Source organism: Ornithorhynchus anatinus, chromosome 10, assembly GCF_004115215.2.
Source record: "Ornithorhynchus anatinus isolate Pmale09 chromosome 10, mOrnAna1.pri.v4, whole genome shotgun sequence".
Taxonomy (NCBI): domain Eukaryota; kingdom Metazoa; phylum Chordata; class Mammalia; order Monotremata; family Ornithorhynchidae; genus Ornithorhynchus; species Ornithorhynchus anatinus.
The window spans coordinates 25846702-25866393 of record NC_041737.1 but is presented as its reverse complement, the minus strand read 5'-3'; the positions used below and the strand labels follow the sequence as shown (position 1 = coordinate 25866393).

Genomic DNA, 19692 nt, shown 5'->3' with positions numbered 1-19692 from the left:
TTTCATGGACTTTTGCATGAATACAATGCCAATATTTTAGGAGAACTGTGTACACATAAAAAATACATAAATTAAAATCAAATCCAGACTATGTTTATTCAGATTATGTGTCCCTTGAGGGACAAAATTTTCATCAATTCCACATATATTCTTTTTCCCAGAGTTTGGTGCAGTGATCTACAAATAGTAAGTGCTTAATAAATACTATTATTACTATTATTGCTCCTATTCATCTACAAAGCAGATATGAAATATCTAGTAAATGGTGTCTCATAGCCATTACAGCTGGTCAGGATTTTATGTTTGCCTAATTTACCTAGCAGAATTGAAAGTGGGAAGGCAGTGGAGTGGTGGTTCTGAGGAGCAGTGGTACCATTTCCTTTCTGATAGATACAATCTCTGGTTGCTGGGATACTCATTCCTATTTCTCCATATTTACAGGGATAGCTTTCAATATATGGCTGATCCCCAATTTGGCACTTGAATATTTCTATTTCAGTAGTTTTCTTATTAGTAGACCTCTGTGGCCAACATCTCAGTTTTTCAAAGGAGAAGTTTGTGAGCCTTACTCTGGGAATAGCAGCTATACAATAAAAACAAAGTTTACATTTCTGTTCCCTGTCTTAACTTACCAAGAAAATAGGGAAGGACTATTAAGATGTCTTCAGTGCTGAGTTTTGGAGGAAATCACAACCTTGGAAGGATTGCATAGACACAGCCAACAAATTACATTCTGCATAATACATGTAATTTTGAAGTGGGTGGACATTTTAAATGAAAAAACACTGAACACCTAAAAATGTTTTTAACTATTCAAAAAAAACTCTAGTAAAATGGTATTAAACAAATTCAAAATAGTCAAAACGTGGAAAAAGGAAAACATGTGCTTATCAGAAAATTTGTTCTATTAAGAGTGGCTGCAGAATAAACAAAGAAGAAATTTGATCAAATTCCTAATGAGGTTATGTAAACTAAAGCCTACAAAATACCTTAAAGGAGAAGTGATGACCACATGCCAAATTAAAATTGGGAAAATATGTTAGTAGAAATCACCTAAACTTAAACAGATACCATGTGTTGGGAACACAAAATTTTCCATGAACAAATGTATTTAAAACATTAAAGCATTTTAAAAATCCATTGTATAACATAAATTATTTACATAAAATATGGATGAATTAACCCAAACTGAATTCTGTCTGTTCATATAACTAAGGGCAGATGATGTGTCAATTCATGATATGGCAAAGATTCACATATGGAGCCTTCCATAATTCTTAGTGTTTTATAGCCACTGTGCATACCATAATTATTGCGAAGTGTTGCTATTATTGCCATTACTACTGTTACTCTACTTCATGATACAATTGCTGTCATTAATACTATTACTTCTGCAACCTCTACTACTGTTACTTACCATTGAAGACAAATTTGGCTTCTTGATACTTTAAGTAGTATCAAATAGGTCTCATCTTCAATGCCAAATGGCAGAACAATTGATCAACAATGTGGTCTTGTAGTACAATGAGCTTCCAGTATTGAGGCATAGCTCATTACCAACTCAGCTTTAAAATAAAAAAGTCCTCAATGCAGATGCATGTGGTGAGGAGCAAGAAGCTAAACATTTCTAATCCTAGTTATGCAACTAACTTTCCATTGAATTTTTGGCAAGTTGGAACATCTGTATTTCAGCTCTCTCAATTGCAAATTGTTAGTAACACTTTGAACCGACATCAAAGGATTAACCAATGAATATTGTAAAGGATCGTGCCAATTCTAAATTAAACCTCAAAATGGTATGAATGTGTTTATCTTTCCAGTGTTTAAATTAAAGGCATAAAGTCTTATAATTGGACTGAGAGTTCAATCCCTTTACCTTGGTCTTTCTTAGCCACCAGTAAGTCCTCATAGAAGAATATGCAGTGAGGTTAACAAATTTCCACTTACTCTTATAGATGTTTCTACTCTCCTGATGTCTGTATACAGTAGGAGGTCAACTTTTCTTATGCCTATGAATCAATAGAACAATCATTGAAATGGGTGGGTCTAGCCTACAGGGAATACAAATCATGCTTCCTACACTAATCTTATTTTCCCCATGTTTTGTAGCTAGTAGTTTGATTTCCCTCCAAAAAATGTTTAAAATGCATGTGATTCTGAACCATGTAGTTAATCATTAAAATCATAGGTGTACCTGATCCAAATATATATGAGCACTCACTATGTGCAGAAAACTGTACTAAGTACATGGGAAAGTACAGTATAACAGTATAACAAAAACATTCCCTGCCCACAACAAGGTTACAGTCTATACGGAGAGACAGACATTAATATAAAGAAATAAAATTACAGATATAAAGGCTGTGGGGATGGAAGGAGGGATGAATAAAGGAAGCAAGTTATAGCAATTCAGAAGAGAGTAGAATAGAAAAGAAGGACTTAGGGAAGACCTTTTTTAATTATGGGATTTATTAAGCGCTTACTATGTGCTGAGCACTGTTCTAAGCACTGGGGTAGATACAGGGTATTCAGATTGTCCCATGTGGGGCTCACATTTTTTAACCCCCATTTTTACAGATGAGGTCACTGAGGCCCAGAGAAGTGAAGTTACTTGCTCAAGGTCACACACCAGACAAGTGGTGGAGCCGGGATTAGAACCTATGACCTCTGACTCCCAAGCCTGGCCTCTTTCCACTTAGCCATGTTGCTTCTCGATTTAATAATGATAATAATGTTGGTATTTGTTAAGCGCTTACTATGTGCAGAGCACTGTTCTAAGTGCTGGGATAGATACAGGGTAATCAGGTTGTCCCACGTGAGGCTCACAGTTAATCCCCATTTTACAGATGAGGCAACTGAGGCACAGGGAAGTTAAGTGACTTGCCCACAGTCACACAGCTGACAAGTGGCAGATCCGGGATTCGAACTCATGACCTCTGGCTCCCTAGCCCATGCTCTTTCCACTGAGCCACGCTGAGATGTGACTTCAATAAGGCCTTAAAGGTGGAGAGAGTAATGGTTTGTCAGGTATGAAGAGGGGGGGTGTTCCATGCCAGAGGCAGATGGGAGCAAAATGTCAGCGGCAAGATACATGAAATAGAGAAACAGTGAGAAGGTTGGGCAGTTGCCTGTCTTCTTTCTATATTTTTTCTCATGAATGGAAATAAAATACAGAGATGTTGAATAAATGCCCAAAGGATTTTTGATGAAACAAAAATTCAAGACTTAAAATGTATTTTTGACCTTCAAATTACTACAGAGCAGATTTAAGCCAATGAGAGCCTAAGTTATGAGACACCTTTTTTTCAAGGAAAAAGAAAACATAATTAAATATTTGCACTGGTTTTTGAAAATAGTCAAGTATGTATATTGAGTAGGAGTACTTTTCATTTTGAGATAAGACTTTTGTGAATACATTTGGGAAGAATGTGGGGAGCAGAACTTTGAGGTGAGAGAGTTTTATATCTAAGGACAAGAAAGGAGAGGAAAGAAATGAGTTGGGGTCTCGCCTATCCCGCCGTCGACCCCTGGGCCACGTCCTCCCGCGGTCCTGGAACGCCCTCCCTCCTCACCTCCGCCAAACTGATTCTCTTCCCCTCTTCAAAACCCTTCTTAAAACTCACCTCCTCCAAGAGGCCTTCCCAGACTGAGCTCCTCTTCTCCCTCTACTCCCTCTAACACCCCCCCTTCACCTCTCCGCAGCTAAACCCTCTTTTCCCCCTTTCCCTCTGCTCCTCCCCCTCTCCCTTCCCATCCCCTCAGTCCTGTACTCGTCCGCTCAACTGTATATATTTCCATTACCCTATTTATTTTGTTAATGAAATGTACATCGCCTTGATTCTATTTAGTTGCCATTGTTTTACGAGATGTTCTTCCCCTTGACTGTATTTATTGCCATTGTTCTTGTCTGTCCGTCTCCCCAGATTAGACTGTAAGCCCGTCAAATGGCAGGTACTGTCTCTGTTGCCGACTTGTTCATTCCAAGCGCTTAGTACAGTGCTCTGCACATAGTAAGCACTCAATAAATACTGTTGAATGAATGAAAGGAGAGGTTGGAAAAAATTGGGGACATGGGAAAAATGAGAGGGAATAAGAGGATGTTACAGAGAAGTAGAGGGCTGGGGACTCAAAGGCAAGTACTATTTATATTCATGTACTATTTATATTTACATTTTGTGCACCATTTCAAATATTTGACCAAACAAAATAAAATTCAATCATATTTATTGAGCACTTACTGTGTGCAGAGCACTGTACTAAGCACTTAGAAAGTACAATTCGGTATAACAAATAGAGACAATCCCTACCCAAAAGTGGTCTCACGCTCTAGAAGGGGAGAGACAAACACTGTATTGCCAGTACTCTCCTTCATTATAGTTAATTCTTTTTACAAATCTAGGCTCCTACATGCCATTATAGGTAGTTTAGATATAGTTAGATTTGGTTCAATACATTGTGGAGGGGTTCCAACATGTCTTTTCTCCAAAGACATGAGTATTGTGCTGCTTGATACTGATTTGGAATTGTTATGGAAAGAGTATCAATTATAAAGAGCTATCCAATGGGCTGTTACCAAATCATCTGGACATGATGAATGTTTGCAGGAATTGTTTTGGAATTGTTTTGCTTATTGCTCCTCAGAGTGCAATCTACTGTTCTCCAATCATTTGGCCCAAAGGAAGAACTTGGTGAGAACCAAAATATTCTCAATACTCAGCTTCCCTATTGACAACTAAAGCTTACTCTGGCTGTTTTTATGTAAGCTTAGCTCCACTGTGGGGACTTTCATAAGGGAAATTAATGATGCATTCTCGGAAATGGGTACAGTTGCAGTGAATCTACTAAATTCTGCTCAGAAATTTATCTGGGTTCAATTTGCTTAAAGTAGTAGAAACTTGGCCTTAGTTTTACGTAAGAATTTTACTGTTCAGATTCATGTACTGTGAGAGGTTTTAACAGGAACTGAGCAATAAATGAGCCTAGATCAAGGATAATAAACCACCATGTATTCTGTGATATTTTAGACTTCACAGGTTCATTGTAGCAAATTTTCTCTATTTTATTCAGGGTTTTTCAATGATTACAAGAGAGAGTAAAAGAATCCAATTGGCCTAGTAGAAAGAGAATGAAACTTGGATTTAGGAGTCTTGAGTTCTAATCTGCCACTTGACTGCTGTGTAAAATTAGGGCAGTCACTTAAACCTCAATACCCCAATTTCTACCTCTGTGAATTGGGGATTTATTGCTGGTTTTCCTTTTCCTTAGAACTTGAGCCCCATGTGGGAACAGGCATTATGTCTAATCAGATTGTATCAATACCAGGATATAGAACAGTGCTTGCCACATAATAAACTTTTAACACATATCAAAGATATTATCAGAATCATTAGATTGTGACATGGGGCATCAAGATCTATATCAAGGTAGAAGTATATCATGGTGTTTTGAGAGCCCTGACCTAGAGAAGACAAATTCAACTTATATTGCAGTTTCACCAACTACAGGTAGGAATAATTTTCAGTGTTAAATATCAAAACAAAATTACCAACTTTAAGGAACTCAATTCACCAACACTGGAGCAATATGCACAGCAATCATAAAGCTCTATTGGGGGTAACATGAAAGACAAATGGTGACAGCAGTACTCCAAGCAACCACTTCATGGAGTAATGAAAGAGGGATATAAAAGATACAAGAGAAGAAAGGTAATTTAAAAATATCGTAAAATATGACACAGAAAGCACTTCAATATGATTGAATGAGTGTATTAATTTCTGTCAATGTCACAAAATAGTTGGATTGCCCGAATGCCACTTCATACAGACCCGCATGGTGGGTAAAAATTGGAAAGAATTTGCTTTACTTGAATAAAGTTTCCAAGCAGATCAAAATGCCATTAGATGGGATTGAAAAAAGAGATCGGAGTGGGTGCAAATTGGTGTATGTAAATAAGGTGGGTGGGAATGTCAATTCCATATTAGTCTTTTCAGTAGCACTTGTATGCATGGATAGGACTTCATTGTCAGTGGTGTGTTTAAAAATGAAGGGCAAATTATAGGTGTATTTAAGAATTAATTGAGTAATTTCTCTACTTTTAATTCATTAAGGAGATTTCTATATATATGCACAACATACATGTAAAATGAATAACCTTTTCAAAGGGTGTGCATATAATTCAAAAATATATGTAATCATTCATTTTATATGATTACATTTTATACAGAAGTTTTAATTTTATATATTCCCTACACAGGTCAGCTAACTGAATCAAATCCATCTTTTTAGTCCTGAAGGAGAAATCAATTGGAATGCAATAATATATTCTTAAAAGGGAGTTTCATATAACTCAAAACTTCTGGGATTGTGGGCCTTCTTCCCAGTCTGTGTTACGTGAAGAGAAATCTTTCAGCTATTAATAAGATGGGAATCTGGCACTTTTTTTAAAAAAAGCTGGAAAATGGATTCTCAGGGCTGGAAAATATGGAAGCAAAACCAAAAGTTTATGACCCATACCCAAAACGATCCTGTGGAAATCAATACCACTATCAATGCCTGTCTTATTTTTCTGCTATGGGATGTCAAATTATGACAAGATCTTCCTATTGTGAGATGAGGATAATCAATACAATGAAGGAAAATAAAAGCAGAAGTGAACATTACATTTTGGAATCCTGGTGTGCCATCTGTTATTGACAAAAATTAGACAAATTAGAAAGGGTTCGTTTAGTCGATGAAGAGACGAAAGACTCCGAGAGAACGGGTCAAAGAACAGGACAGTAGGAAAGTGGCGAGCGGCCCGTTCACCCCAGTGGGGTACGAGTGACCGCAGCGCCCCGATCCCAGCCCACCCTGCCCGCTTTATTGGTACGGCGAAACCCCCTGCTGACACAGGGCACCCAATCGGGGCTAGGCACACATAGTAACAGTAACCAATCAGTAAGCACTTTCATGAGCCCGTGACACCCGACCGGTCCGCGTGAGAGTGGCGCACGAAGTTTGAAGTGGCACATGGTGGAGGAGTTTCACGTGGCGTGGCCATTTTACAGTCCACATGGCACAGGTAATGGCGCAGGCATTTTACAGCAATGGCGCAGATTCCATGACATAGGCTTGAGGCTGGCCTCACCATCGCCATCTTGAGGTGGTCCGCAACAGTCCCCTCTCTGCGTCCTCGGGGCCAAGAGGCCCCCGAGAGACGCACCAGGGGCCCTGGCTGTTATCGGGGTGAGGATGGGCAAGCAGCCGGAACCTGTAACCCACCCTAGAGTGCCCTGAAGACGACACAACCAGGAAAATACAAAAAAAAATATATAACCAGCACAGGCAAGGAAGCGCAGCCCATCCAGACGAGGATCGACGAAGATGTAGAGGTGGGACGCGGGAGGCCTGCGGGGACGGAGGCATTGAAGGAAGGCATGAGGCAGCCGGCGGCATGGGAGGAGACGGCACAGGTCCTCCTGGAGCCGTCCCAGGGACGTCCACAACAGCTGCTTTCACCTGCGAATGATGGATCCACGCCGAGCACTTGGCAACACGAATTGCAGAGGAAGTGGTTAAGAGAGAACACAATCAACCACGAGGACAGTACAGGTCCTTGCGGGGAAAGCCTCAACTCAGCCCGTCGGACATGGCAGAAGCCCTCAGCTCAGGGAAGGGTAATAAAATCATTTGGAGCACCTCTAAAGGGAGATAAACCTAGGGATGCCCTGCACAGAGTGGAACCAGAGGATGGGCCTGATTAAAAAGAAACGGCAGATGGGACATGTCTCTGTGACTCGGCATAGCAGCGGGTGAATGCCAGGGGCAAACCAGCAACAGGGGACGATGTCGGCTAGGGCCTCTGCCCCAAAATGGGAAGACTTGTAGATCAACTGACAAACACGGCTGAACGGGGGAAGATGGAGAGCCAGAAGTACCCATCCCGCTCAGTAGCCTCATACTTGGTCCGCAACAGTCCCAGACCTTCTCCTCAGCAGTAACAGGCAGGGCGGTAGTCAACAGGGTCGCATCTGCTTCAAGCATAGCCTCTACCATTTTGTCTCGGACAGGGTCCTGAGCAGCTGCCAAAGCGGTGTGCTCTGCCCTGGCGTCATCCAGGCTGATAGCAGCGTGGCGCAGTGGAAAGAGCACGGGCTTTGGAGTCAGGGCTCATGAGTTCGAATCCCAGCTCTGCCACTTGTCAGCTGTGTGACTGTGGGCAAGTCACTTAACTTCTCTGTGCCTCAGTTCCCTCATCTGTAAAATGGGGATTAAGACTGTGAGCCCCACGTGGGATGACCTGATTCCCCTGTGTTTACCCCAGCGCTTAGAACAGTGCTCTGCACATAGTAAGCGCTTAACAAGTACCAACATTATTATGATAGCATCTCGGGACCTTGTGTGAGATCGGACGTGGATGACGGCCACTGCAGCAGGTTCTGCCAGAGCCTGAAGCAGCCCCGCAATGAGGTTGCTGTGGGCAATAGGCCATCCAGCTGAAGTGACCTAACCACAGGCTCGCCAAAGGGCCTCAGTAGCATGGCAAACTCCAAAGGCATAGCGAGAGTCTTTGCAGACATTCACATGGCCGCCTGCAACCAACAGGAGCACCCATGTAAGAGTGACTAGTTCCGCAGCCTGAGTGCTATAGGAAGGAGGTAAGGCGGTCAACCAGAGGATGCCAGGGGAGGTAACAACTGCGGCCCCAGAGGACTGGAACCCATCGTCCACCTAGGAGGAGCTAACTGTGAAGAGCTCAAGGTCAGGGTCCTGGAGAGAAACTTCCGTTAAGTTCGGCCAGGCCATGGCCACTGTTGAAGCAACCTGGACACAATCATGTGGTCCCTCAGCTGGAACCATCGGGTCTAATGACCTAGCTCCCCGTAGGGTGGCGGGATTTAAAGCACCGCAGCGCTCCACAGTGACAGTGGGGTTACCAATCAAGGTGAGCTCGTAAAGTGTCATACGGGCAGCAGACAATGCCTGTGTGGGCCTTGAACGACGAGGCATGTATGACAACCCGGTGCCCCAGAAACAAGTCCTGGGCGCCATCAGGGATATTACAGGCGGCTAAATTGCAACAAATACAGGGGACCTGGGCTTGAATAACAGGATCCAATTGTAGGGAATAGTATGCCACCGGACCAAGGGAAGGGCCGAGGTCCTGGTAAAGGACCCCAGACGCCACGCCAACCCGCTCAGGGACAAACAGGTGGAAAGGTTTTGAATAATCAGGGAGCCCAAGGTCAGGGGCAGTTCCTAATGCAGAACGTAAAGGATCGAAAGCTTGACGGGTGTCGGTATCCCATGGGAGGGGCTCTGGGGTCCCTGCTGTCAGAAGGGCATATAAGAGTTTGGTGAGAAGACCGAGTTCCGGGATTCAGTAGCAACAGAAACCTAAAGCTCCCAGGAACAATGGAATACCCTACCCCGCCTCAAAGACAGAATTGCTGAACCCACCTTATCAGAAAGCATACCCACACACATGAAAATTACCAAACCTTTCTTCCCAAACAGCTTTTTGTACAACTACAAAGTACTGCAGGTTAAGATACTCATCTTTGCCTTTCAAAAATTATCCAGCTTTGCATTTCAAGAATTTTTCTACTACCACCACATGAACTTTGTTTAGATTAAACTAAACGCTTTGTGGTAAGACTATACATTTCAAACTTACAGTAATGCTTACTGCAAATGCAGTTTCTCCTTGTGAATATTCCACTAAAGACAGTACCCAACCTCTTCCTGAATAAACAGGCTTGTCAAAGCTCAGAAAGTGAAGATTTTGCTATACAAACAACTTGAAGAAACTGAACCTGCACCTTTAAAAAAAAGTATACAATTTCAATCAACTCCTGTACTTCCAAAGGTTATAAAGTTGGGAACATTTAGATTCCATTAGTTTGGTTCAAAGAGGAAGGTCAAATGATAAGATTCTGCAATTCCAATTTCACCCCATTGTTTTCCCAGATTGGCTTATCAGACCTAAGTACATTTAAAAATCCCATATACTTTTCTTATTCCCATTGTTTAGGATAAAATTTCATTTGGCACCTCAATTGAACTTACAAAAAAACCAAAACCAAACTTTCAGCATTACAGTTATAGTTACAAGTATATTAACAGTGGGATGAGAAAAAAAGACAAAGCCAAGGCTATATGCCGTCAACTACTATCAGAATACCAATTACAAAATATGCAAATTAAATTTTGCTAGCTTTGTTATTAAATAATTCTGTGCTTAAATTTACAACATTTGACTGTCTCTTAATTCAAAAGGCAAGGATCATGTACAAATTTTGGTTCTAAAATCTTGTGAATATTTCAAATTTTACATAGAAAAATTAAGTCACTTTCCTTTGAGTATATTTACCCACCAAGTTAGGCGAAAGGGGAAGGAGGAATGTCTACCTCATAAGGGGTTGCCTGGTACCTTAACCCATTGGAAAAGAACTTTTACTCATAGGTCAAATACCTGCTTTCTTATCTTCCCAATAATGCATTTCCCGAGAAAGATGAACTGTTCTAAAAGGGAAGTTTTTCCACTTTCCTGGACAGAGAAGATTAGTTAATAGAAATATATTTTTTTCCCCTCCAATTCTTCCTGAGAACTATAGAGTAGTTCTTAAATTGAACGGGACTTTTATCCTCAAAACCCCTGTAAGGCTGGTGATTTGTTTTGCCCTTTTTTTTTTTCCAAAATTTTTTAATGACAATTTTGAATTAATAGCCCTATAACAGTGGATCTTTCAAACAAAAAAAAGCTTTGGGCGCGATGGGAAGGTGGAATGCCAGATGAGTTCTCTTTAGACCCATCTTAATCTCACCACAAAATTCAGAGGCTGCGATTACACAGTAAAGAAAAGAAAAGGAAAGACAAAAGATAAGAGGTCCATGCCCCCAGGATCTGGGCAGCCTGTTCCACCATTCCCAGGTTTAGAGGCTGCGACTTCACAGCAAGGAAAAGAAAAGACAAAAGAGAAGAGGTCCATGCCCCCAAGAGTTGAGCAGCCAGTCCCACCATTCCCAGGACAAGGCCGGGGCAGCTGAGGCAGGCAGCAGCAGGGGGCGGCGAGCACAGGGCAGCAGCCAGTGTGGATAGCCCTCTCAAAGCCAGCCGACTCGTTCTGGTCATTAATCGAACGGATAACCGGGTCCATCCGAGGACCGAGACAAGGCCACGCCACAACACGCTCCACGTGGAAAATTCGGGCCCGAGGGGCCAAGAGACAGGAGACCCCACAGACACAGAAGAGCAGCAGCGGGTGCAGGGAAAGTTATGAAGGGGGGAGAGAAAGGTAAGCGATTCTAGGGCTGAGGGGTCAAAAGTACCCCCCTCTGCCCAAAAGTAAAGACCCTTTTCATCAGTTAAATGTTTCCAGTCTGGGGAGCACCAAATTGGTTTCTGCTTCGTCACTGCTTTTTTAAAAAAAATTTTCTTTTTTTCCTCTCTCTCTTTTTTTCTTTTTCCGTGGTCGCCAAAACTGTTATCGAAAAAATCTTTTTTTTTCTCTCTCTCTCTCTCTCTTTTTTCTTTTGGGGAAGGCAACCCGTCTTCCATGATTCCCAAACACGGTAACGCAGCGAACCGGCTCGGGGTGACTACTCCCCACTTCGTCCAGACAGCCCTACCGATGAGGACTCTTGGACAGTCCCACTGGACAGCCGCACTGGGGCTCTCAGTATTCCATGTCGGCCAGGGTCCGCGACCCTCCTCGACTCCACCTGCGCAGGAGTTTTCCCAACGTCCGCCCGGGTCCTCGACCCCTCGACGTTACCCAACGTCCACTCGGGTCCTCGACCCCTTGACGTTACCAAAATTTAAATTTAGGAGCCTCCCCACCGAAGGACTACCAGGGCTTCCCTAAAAGCGGGGTTTGGGTTTAGTCGACTAGTCTTCTCCCTAGTAGGCGTTCGTCAGAGCGGGGATAACTCACCGTCCCACGTTCTCTCGTGCGGAATCAGTCAATCAACATGACAGGGTCCCTTCGTGGTCGCCAAAACTGTTATCGACAAAAATTAGACAAATTAGAAAGGGTTCGTTTAGTCGATGAAGAGACGAAAGACTCCGAGAGAACGGGTCAAAGAACAGGACAGTAGGAAAGTGGCGAGCGGCCCGTTCACCCCAGTGGGGTACGAGTGACCGCAGCGCCCCGATCCCAGCCCACCCTGCCCGCTTTATTGGTACGGCGAAACCCCCTGCTGACACAGGGCACCCAATCGGGGCTAGGCACACATAGTAACAGTAACCAATCAGTAAGCACTTTCATGAGCCCGTGACACCCGACCGGTCTGCGCGAGAGTGGCGCACGAAGTTTGAAGTGGCACATGGTGGAGGAGTTTCACGTGGTGTGGCCATTTTACAGTCCACATGGCACAGGTAATGGCGCAGGCATTTTACAGCAATGGCGCAGATTCCATGACATAGGCTTGAGGCTGGCCTCACCATCGCCATCTTGAGGCGGTCCGCAACACATCTCATTAATGAAAAACTATTAAACATTGCCTCCTTGTAGGTTTTAAACTGGGACAATACACCTTTAGTCAGTCTATCTTCCTGGAGGGTCTTCTGTGTTTCTTATGTTATGACTGCTACAAACCTAGGACAATAAAACTCTGTCCCAACAGACTGTGAATAAAAGCCACTAATCAGATAAAGCAAAAGATTTCTGTTGAAAGATTGAACAATTTGTAAAGCTCCTTGATTTGAATTTACATTGATCTCTCTATGGCATCATTTCAACCACCCTCCAGTGAGCCTTACTTCAGTGAGAGATGAGTTGAGCCAACTTCAGGGAAGAAGCATTTTCAAAAACAATGAGGTTGAGCTAAATTCTCCCACACATGCAGAAGGTACACTCCAGTTTCAGACACTGAATCCAGAGAGTTTCCAGAGAAGTCATGCTTCAATTTTCCTCTTCAAGGAATGCATAAATGTGACCCTACGATAGAATTGTCTTCAACAAGACTTTTCTCATACTGGAAAAAAAAAATCAAATTGATTAACTGGCACTTCATTTGATTCATTTTCTAACTCTACAAGTTTGTGCAAATAAGCAGTGTGGCTTAGTGGAAAGAACACAGACTTGGGAGTAAGAGGTTGTGGGTTCTAATCCCGGCTCTGCCACTTGTCAGCTGTGTGACTTAGGGCAAGTCACTTAACTTCTCTGTGCCTCAGTTACCTCATTTGTAAAATAGGGATTAAGACTGTGAGTCCCACGTGGGACAACTTGATACCTTGTATCTACCCCAGCGCTTAGAACAGTGCTTGGCACATAGTAAGCACCTAACAAATGCATCATTATTACATATCTAGTAGGATACAAACAACTTGGGTGGTAACTTGGTGGACATTCAGACATTCTATGGGTATGATGTCTAGAGAACATTTTAAAGGATGGAAATTGAAAATGTCAGTGATGAAAATTAGGCCTCCACTGTTTCTTTGAGAAAATTGCTAAGGAAATGTCTGCATGTTGTAAAAGTTTTAAATTACTTTCTAAATTTTGAAGTACATATAAGTACAGAAAAGATATTTGCTGCAACAGTTATGCACAATAGTTAATAGAACATTTATATTTTTGATCAGTTATATAGTTGTCATTGGAATTAAGACACCATTCATGGTGAAGTTTAGCTAGGAGTGCATGTGTAATTAGCAACCAAAATTGTTCAAAGTTATTGTTATGAGCCTGTCTCACCCCTTCAGGCACTTATTCCATAAGTCCATGCTTGGTACTATTTCACCCCATCAGGCACTCAATGACAAGTCAAACCACATTGAAACCAAACCACCACAGTATTTGACAGAAAGCTTTATTCAGTTCTCAGTGTAAAGTGAAGTGGTAAATGCATTGCATGTGTGTGTGCGCGCGCGCACACACACACACACACACGTAGCTACCCTTTCTGTTTTCCCGAAGTTCATACAGATGGTCCCACATAGAAGTTCGAGGAGTCTGGCTGCTCGCAGCATATCGTCCTGGTGCAAGTCTTTAGGTGGCTCTTGGTGGCCATGCCATAGGTATCTTGGCTCAGGTGGTATTAGCTGCCACCTGAGGTTGGATTCTTTAGTCATGGGGACCATTCATTCATTCAGTAGTATTTACTGAGTGCTTACTATGTGGAGAGCACTGTACTAAGCACTTGGAATGTACAAATCGGCATCAGATAGAAACAGTCCCTGCCCTTTGATGGGCTTATAGTCTAATCGGGGAGACAGAAGGACAAAAACAATAGCAATAAATAGAATCAAGGGGATGAACATCTCATTAAAACAATAGCAAATAAATAGAATCAAGGTGATGTACATCTCAATAACAAAACGAATAGGGTAATGAAAATATATACAGTTGAGCAGACGAGTACAGTGCTGAAGGGAGGGGAAGAGAGAGGGGGAGGAGTAGAGGGAAAGAGGGGAAAAGAGGGTTTAGCTGAGGGAAGGAGAAGGGAGAGGTAGAGAGGGAGCAGAGGGAAAAGGGGGAGCTCAGTCTGGGAAGGCCTCTTGGAGAAGGTGAGCTCTAAGTAGGATTTTGAAGAGGGGAAGAGAATTCGTTCGGCGGAGGTGAGGAGGGAGGACATTCCAGGACCGCGGGAGGACGTGGCCCAAGGGTCGACGGCGGGATAGGCGATAATGGGGGACGGTGAGGAGTTGGACAGCAAAGGAACGGAGCGTGCGGGGTGGGCAGTAGAAAGAAGGGAGGAAAGGTAGGAGGGGGCAAGGTGGTGGAGAGCCTTGAAGCCTGGAGTACAAAGTTTTTGTTTCGTGAGGAAGTTGATAGGCAACCACTGGAGGTTTTTAAGAAGGGGCGTGACATGCCCAGAGTGTTCCTGCAGGAAGATGAGCCAGGCTGCGGAGTGAAGAATAGACTGGAGCGGGGAGAGAGAGGAGGAAGGGAGGTCAGAGAGAATGCTGACACAATAATCCAGCTGGGATATTATGAGAGCCTGTAACAGTAAGAGAGCCGTTTGGGTGGAGAGGAAAGGGCGGATCTTGGTGATATTATAAAGGTGAGACCGGCAGGTTTTGGTGACGGATGGGATGTGTGGCGTGAATGAGAGAGCCGAGTCAAAGATGACACCGAGGTTGCGGGCCTGAGAGACGGGAAGGATGGTCGTACCGTCCACAGGGATAGGGAAGTCAGGAAGAGGGCAGGGCTTGGGAGGGAAGATGAGGAGCTCAGTTTTGGCCATGTTGAGTTTTAGGTGGCGGGCAGACATCCAGGTAGAGACGTCTTGGAGGCAGGAGGAGATACAAGCCTGAAGTGAGGGGGAGAGGACAGGGGCAAAGATGTAGATCTGTGTGTCATCTGCATAGAGATGATAGTTGAAGCTGTGACAGCGAATGAGTTCACTGAGGGAGTGAGTGTATATGGAGAACAGAAGAGGGCCAAGAACTGACCCTTGAGGAGCCCCAACATTTAGAGGATGGGAGGGGGAGGAGGAGCCTGCAAAGGAGACCGAGAATGAACGGCCATAGAGATAAGAAGAGAACCAGGAGAGGACAGAGTCCGTGAAGCCAAGGTGAGATAAGGTGTGGAGGAGAAGGGGATGGTCAACAGGGTTAAAGGCAGCTGAGAGGTCAAGGATTAGGACCCCCTGCTTCAGTTGTTCGGTCTCTTTGTTCGGCACACACTTGCTCTATTTGGACTCTCTCTTCTTGGTTGGCCGCGTTTTTCCCCTTTCCCCCACTCCCTTTTATTGGGTGCTTCAGAGGGGTCATGGTAGGTCCTGATTTGCTGCTTTGACTTGCCTGCTGTCCGTTACCAGGTAAAGCCAGAGGGGATGGCTACCCCTCCCTTGTGCCCTTCCTGTGGACTGTTTTTTTGCAAGGTCGCTTATCTTGTGTACTTCTGGAACTTCTCTTTTTTTCTGATGGCAAAAAGATTCAGTGCCTCCTCAAGGTCCTCCTTCTGTGTAATTAGTTCCTTCCCAAATTTCTCCTTCTGTTTTGTTGTTCACGGAGTCAAATGATGGTCACTCCTAAAATGGTTTCTGTGTTACAAAATGGAGTCAGTCATGCTCACCACAATTATTTGTAATAAATTTCCTGCAAAAATCATCTGTCAGGATTTTATTCTTCACTTTCAGTAAAGTCTGGATTAGGACTGTGTAATCAAATTATTTTAAGATCTTCTCTAGGGTTGATCAATATCATCATATTACACCAGGCATACTTAAACAGAGTAGATATAGAATTGAAAGTGCAAATGTAAAACATTCAGACGATTGTATGAAGGCACTGTAGAGTTATTTGCCACCTATTTCTTCCAGTTCTAAAGCATCTGTGCATTTGAGGAAACTGAAAAAATCCTGTTTATTTGTCTCTTTCAGGATATGTCTATGAGGTTACATGCACTGGAACAATTTGAGCATTCCTAGATTGAGTAACCCTGGTCTTACTACTCCCACTCAGAATGATCAGTTTATAAGCCTCTCTCCCCTTATTTAATTCCAGCTCCCACAGGGTTCAACTAAATGCCTTTCCCAACAACAAACCAAACTTAGTAGTGCTTTCTCTCCTTTGGATCCAGCTTCTTTCCCTAGCAGACTCAGAGGAGCCTTTATTTCACCCACGCTCCCATAACTGGCTAGTATTCTGCTCCCCTCTCAGCTTTGGCTCGAGGCCTACTTCTTTCTGAACCCCATTCCATCTCTGAGACTGTATATGTCAATGTGTCATTGTGTGAGATAAAATTGAAATGGGACCTTCCATAAAGAATTGATAATTGCATTATTTTTGCTGTATTGTCCTCTTCCTGACCTGTAGTAACAAAAGAAAATAGATCCAGGAGAGGAAGGATGGAAATTAATGGCCAAATGGTACTTTGTCTTGCAACTAAAGAAATAGCAAGTGAATATTAGTTTAAAATATGGGAATAATAATAATAATAATGTTGGTATTTGTTAAGCGCTTACTATGTGCCGAGCACTGTTCTAAGCGGTGGGGTAGACACAGGGGAATCAGGTTGTCCCACGTGGGGCTCAAAGTCTTAATCCCCATTTTACAGATGAGGGAACTGAGGCACCGAGAAGTTAAGTGACTTGCCCAAAGTCACACAGCTGGCAAGTGACCGAGCTGGGATTCGAACCCATGACCTCTGACTCCAAAGCCCGTGCTCTTCCCACTGAGCCATGCTGCTTCTCATGCATTTAGTATTGATTGGTTTATAGAAGCATTAAGATATATCTATAGTTGTATACAACAGTCCACAGGTAATATGTAATCAATTGATATTGCTGAAACTGAAACATAGTGAGTGCATTAACCTTAGTAATAACTTACATGATTAGACTAGAGCAGTCAGTAATTCTTCTAGTCAACAAATGTATATTTCTGAGTGAACGTGATTGAGAAGTAGGAGCCATTACAGCAAGCCATGCAAAATTAAACAAAGATTATATTTGAATTTACTATTTACATGTTAAACTGGAGAAGGGAAAGATGCTCAAAATAATGACATTTGTTAGGAGCAAGTGTTGCATAGATTTTTTTGAAACCTCAGGGTAATATAAAAAATTTAGAGGTCACTGAGAAACACGTGTTTATCCTGAGAAGAAGTGTAGTCTAGTTAATAAAAAATGGAAAATCAAATTGAGGCATAGCCTTTAGGAACCATAAGCTAAGATACTCTTAGGAACTGTAAAATAATGTATATGTTAAACTGAGCAGTGTTCGTGTGTGTGTGTGTGCGCGCATGATAGCAGATGCAGGGAGATGACTGCAGCTAACAGGCCAACCCAGTAGAGACTGGATCTGAGGAGTATGAAATGAAAGCACAGACAGGTCCTCTGAATCCAATAGCAAAACAAGGACCTAACCTGACTTCTAAATAATGTGGCAAGGTATATCAGTTCTTCACTGATCTTTTCAATCACCCTTATAAATGCGTGGGATTGGACTTTTCTATCAGAAGTGTAATCTTCAACAATAGAATGACCATCTCTCCACATGCACCTCTTCTTTTCTATCTTTCCTTTTCTCCTTCTTCCCCCACCTCTCCTCTATAAATCAGTCACCAATCCATCAATAATATTTCTGATAATCTATTGCAGAGTGGTATGCTGATCATTTGGGAGTGTGCAAAATTAAGATATGATCCTTGCTTACAAGAAGCTTACAGTCTAAGCGAGGAGACAGAGTCAAAATAATGAGAGTTAAGAGTATAAGGCAATGAAAAGATAGGTGTATGTGAATATGTATGCACATATAATTGCTTTTCATTTTGCTACAAGAGTCTATCCAGGGATGTGAGTACAGCTGAATAAAGACAGATGCATGACTGACACTCTCCAGCAATTTTTTTATAATGAGATAGATCTCTGCTGTTCTAATAATGGTTTTGTCACATAAAAGGGCTGTTTTGGTTTTTGAACCAGTCTCTTGGTCAAAAAGAGAAGCTCCACTCCAAAATGGGCCCATCCAGCTAATTTGTCAGCAGTATTGTTGATCTTCCAGTGATGAATTGATGACCACAGCCACTGGTTATACCGCAGTATAATAAATCTTCAGCTTCCAAACAACAGTTAATAATGTTGGTATTTGTTAAGCACTTACTATGTGCAGAGCACTGCTCTAAGCGCTGGGGTAAACAGGGGAATCAGGTTGTCCCACGTGGGGCTCACAGTCTTAATCCCCATTTTACAGATGAGGGAACTGAGGCACAGAGAAGTTAAGTGACTTGCCCACAGTCACACAGCTGACAAGTGGCAGAGCTGGGATTTGAACTCATGACTCCAAAGCCCATGCTCTTTCCACTGCGCCATGCTGCTTCTCATAATAATGCTGGTATTTGTTAAGCGCTTACTATGTGCCGTGCGCCGTTCTAAGCACTGGGGTAGACACAGGGGAATCAGGTTGTCCCACGTGGGGCTCACAGTCTTCATCCCCATTTTACAGATGAGGGAACTGAGGCACCGAGAAGTTAAGTGACTTGCCCAAAGTCACCCAGCTGACAAGTGACAGGGCCGGGATTCGAACCCATGACCTCTGACTCCAAAGCCCGGGCTCTTTCCACTGAGCCACGGCATTAGACCACCTTGTCTTGTCTTATGCTGTTGAGTTGTCTCTGAGCCATAGCGAAACCACGGACATATGTCTCCTAGAACGCCCCACTCTCCAACTGCAGTTGATCTGGTAATGTATCCAAAGAGTTTTCTTGGTAAAAATATAGAAGTGGTTTACCGTTGCTGCCTTCCAAACAGTAAATTCGAGTCTCCACCCTCGACTCTCTCCTATGCTGCTGCTGCTCAGCATGGATGAGTTTTGACTAGTAGCAGATTGCCTTCCACTCACTAGCCATTGCCCAAGCTAGGACTGGAATAGGTATTCGTCTGCATGATTCTCCCTCCCATAACCAAGACTGGTAGAGTATTGGAAACTCCCCAAGTGCGACCCTGAGAGGGCTGTTAGAACATCACTTGTACCCAATTCTGTCCTCCACAGGGTTGAAAGGATGTTGAAGAAGTCAATCAGAAAGGAGGTTCTGCTATGATAGGAGGAATGGATATTCAGCTTCTTTGCTCAACTCCATGATACCACTGTCCTTTCATCAATATTGGGCCACTAACCCACAGCCCTAGATCATCTCCACAGGACACTTCATCAGCTCAGGTGCTCATGGTGCTGAGCACTGTTGGCAAAAATCCAGGCATCAATAAATGGTAGTTTTTGAATGCTTTCTTTGTGTAGAGCACTATATTAAGCCCTTGGGA

The 19692-nt window shown here is 43.1% G+C and overlaps 1 non-coding gene across 1 annotated transcript; it reads right to left on the bottom strand.

Annotated features, from left to right (window-relative positions):
• Positions 1 to 19246: 19246 nt before the first annotated feature.
• LOC114814853 lies at positions 19247 to 19384 on the bottom strand. Its single transcript, XR_003762649.1, has one exon. It is a non-coding gene; the product is annotated as a small nucleolar RNA SNORA7 (small nucleolar RNA).
• Between the last annotated feature and the right edge of the window lie 308 nt (positions 19385 to 19692).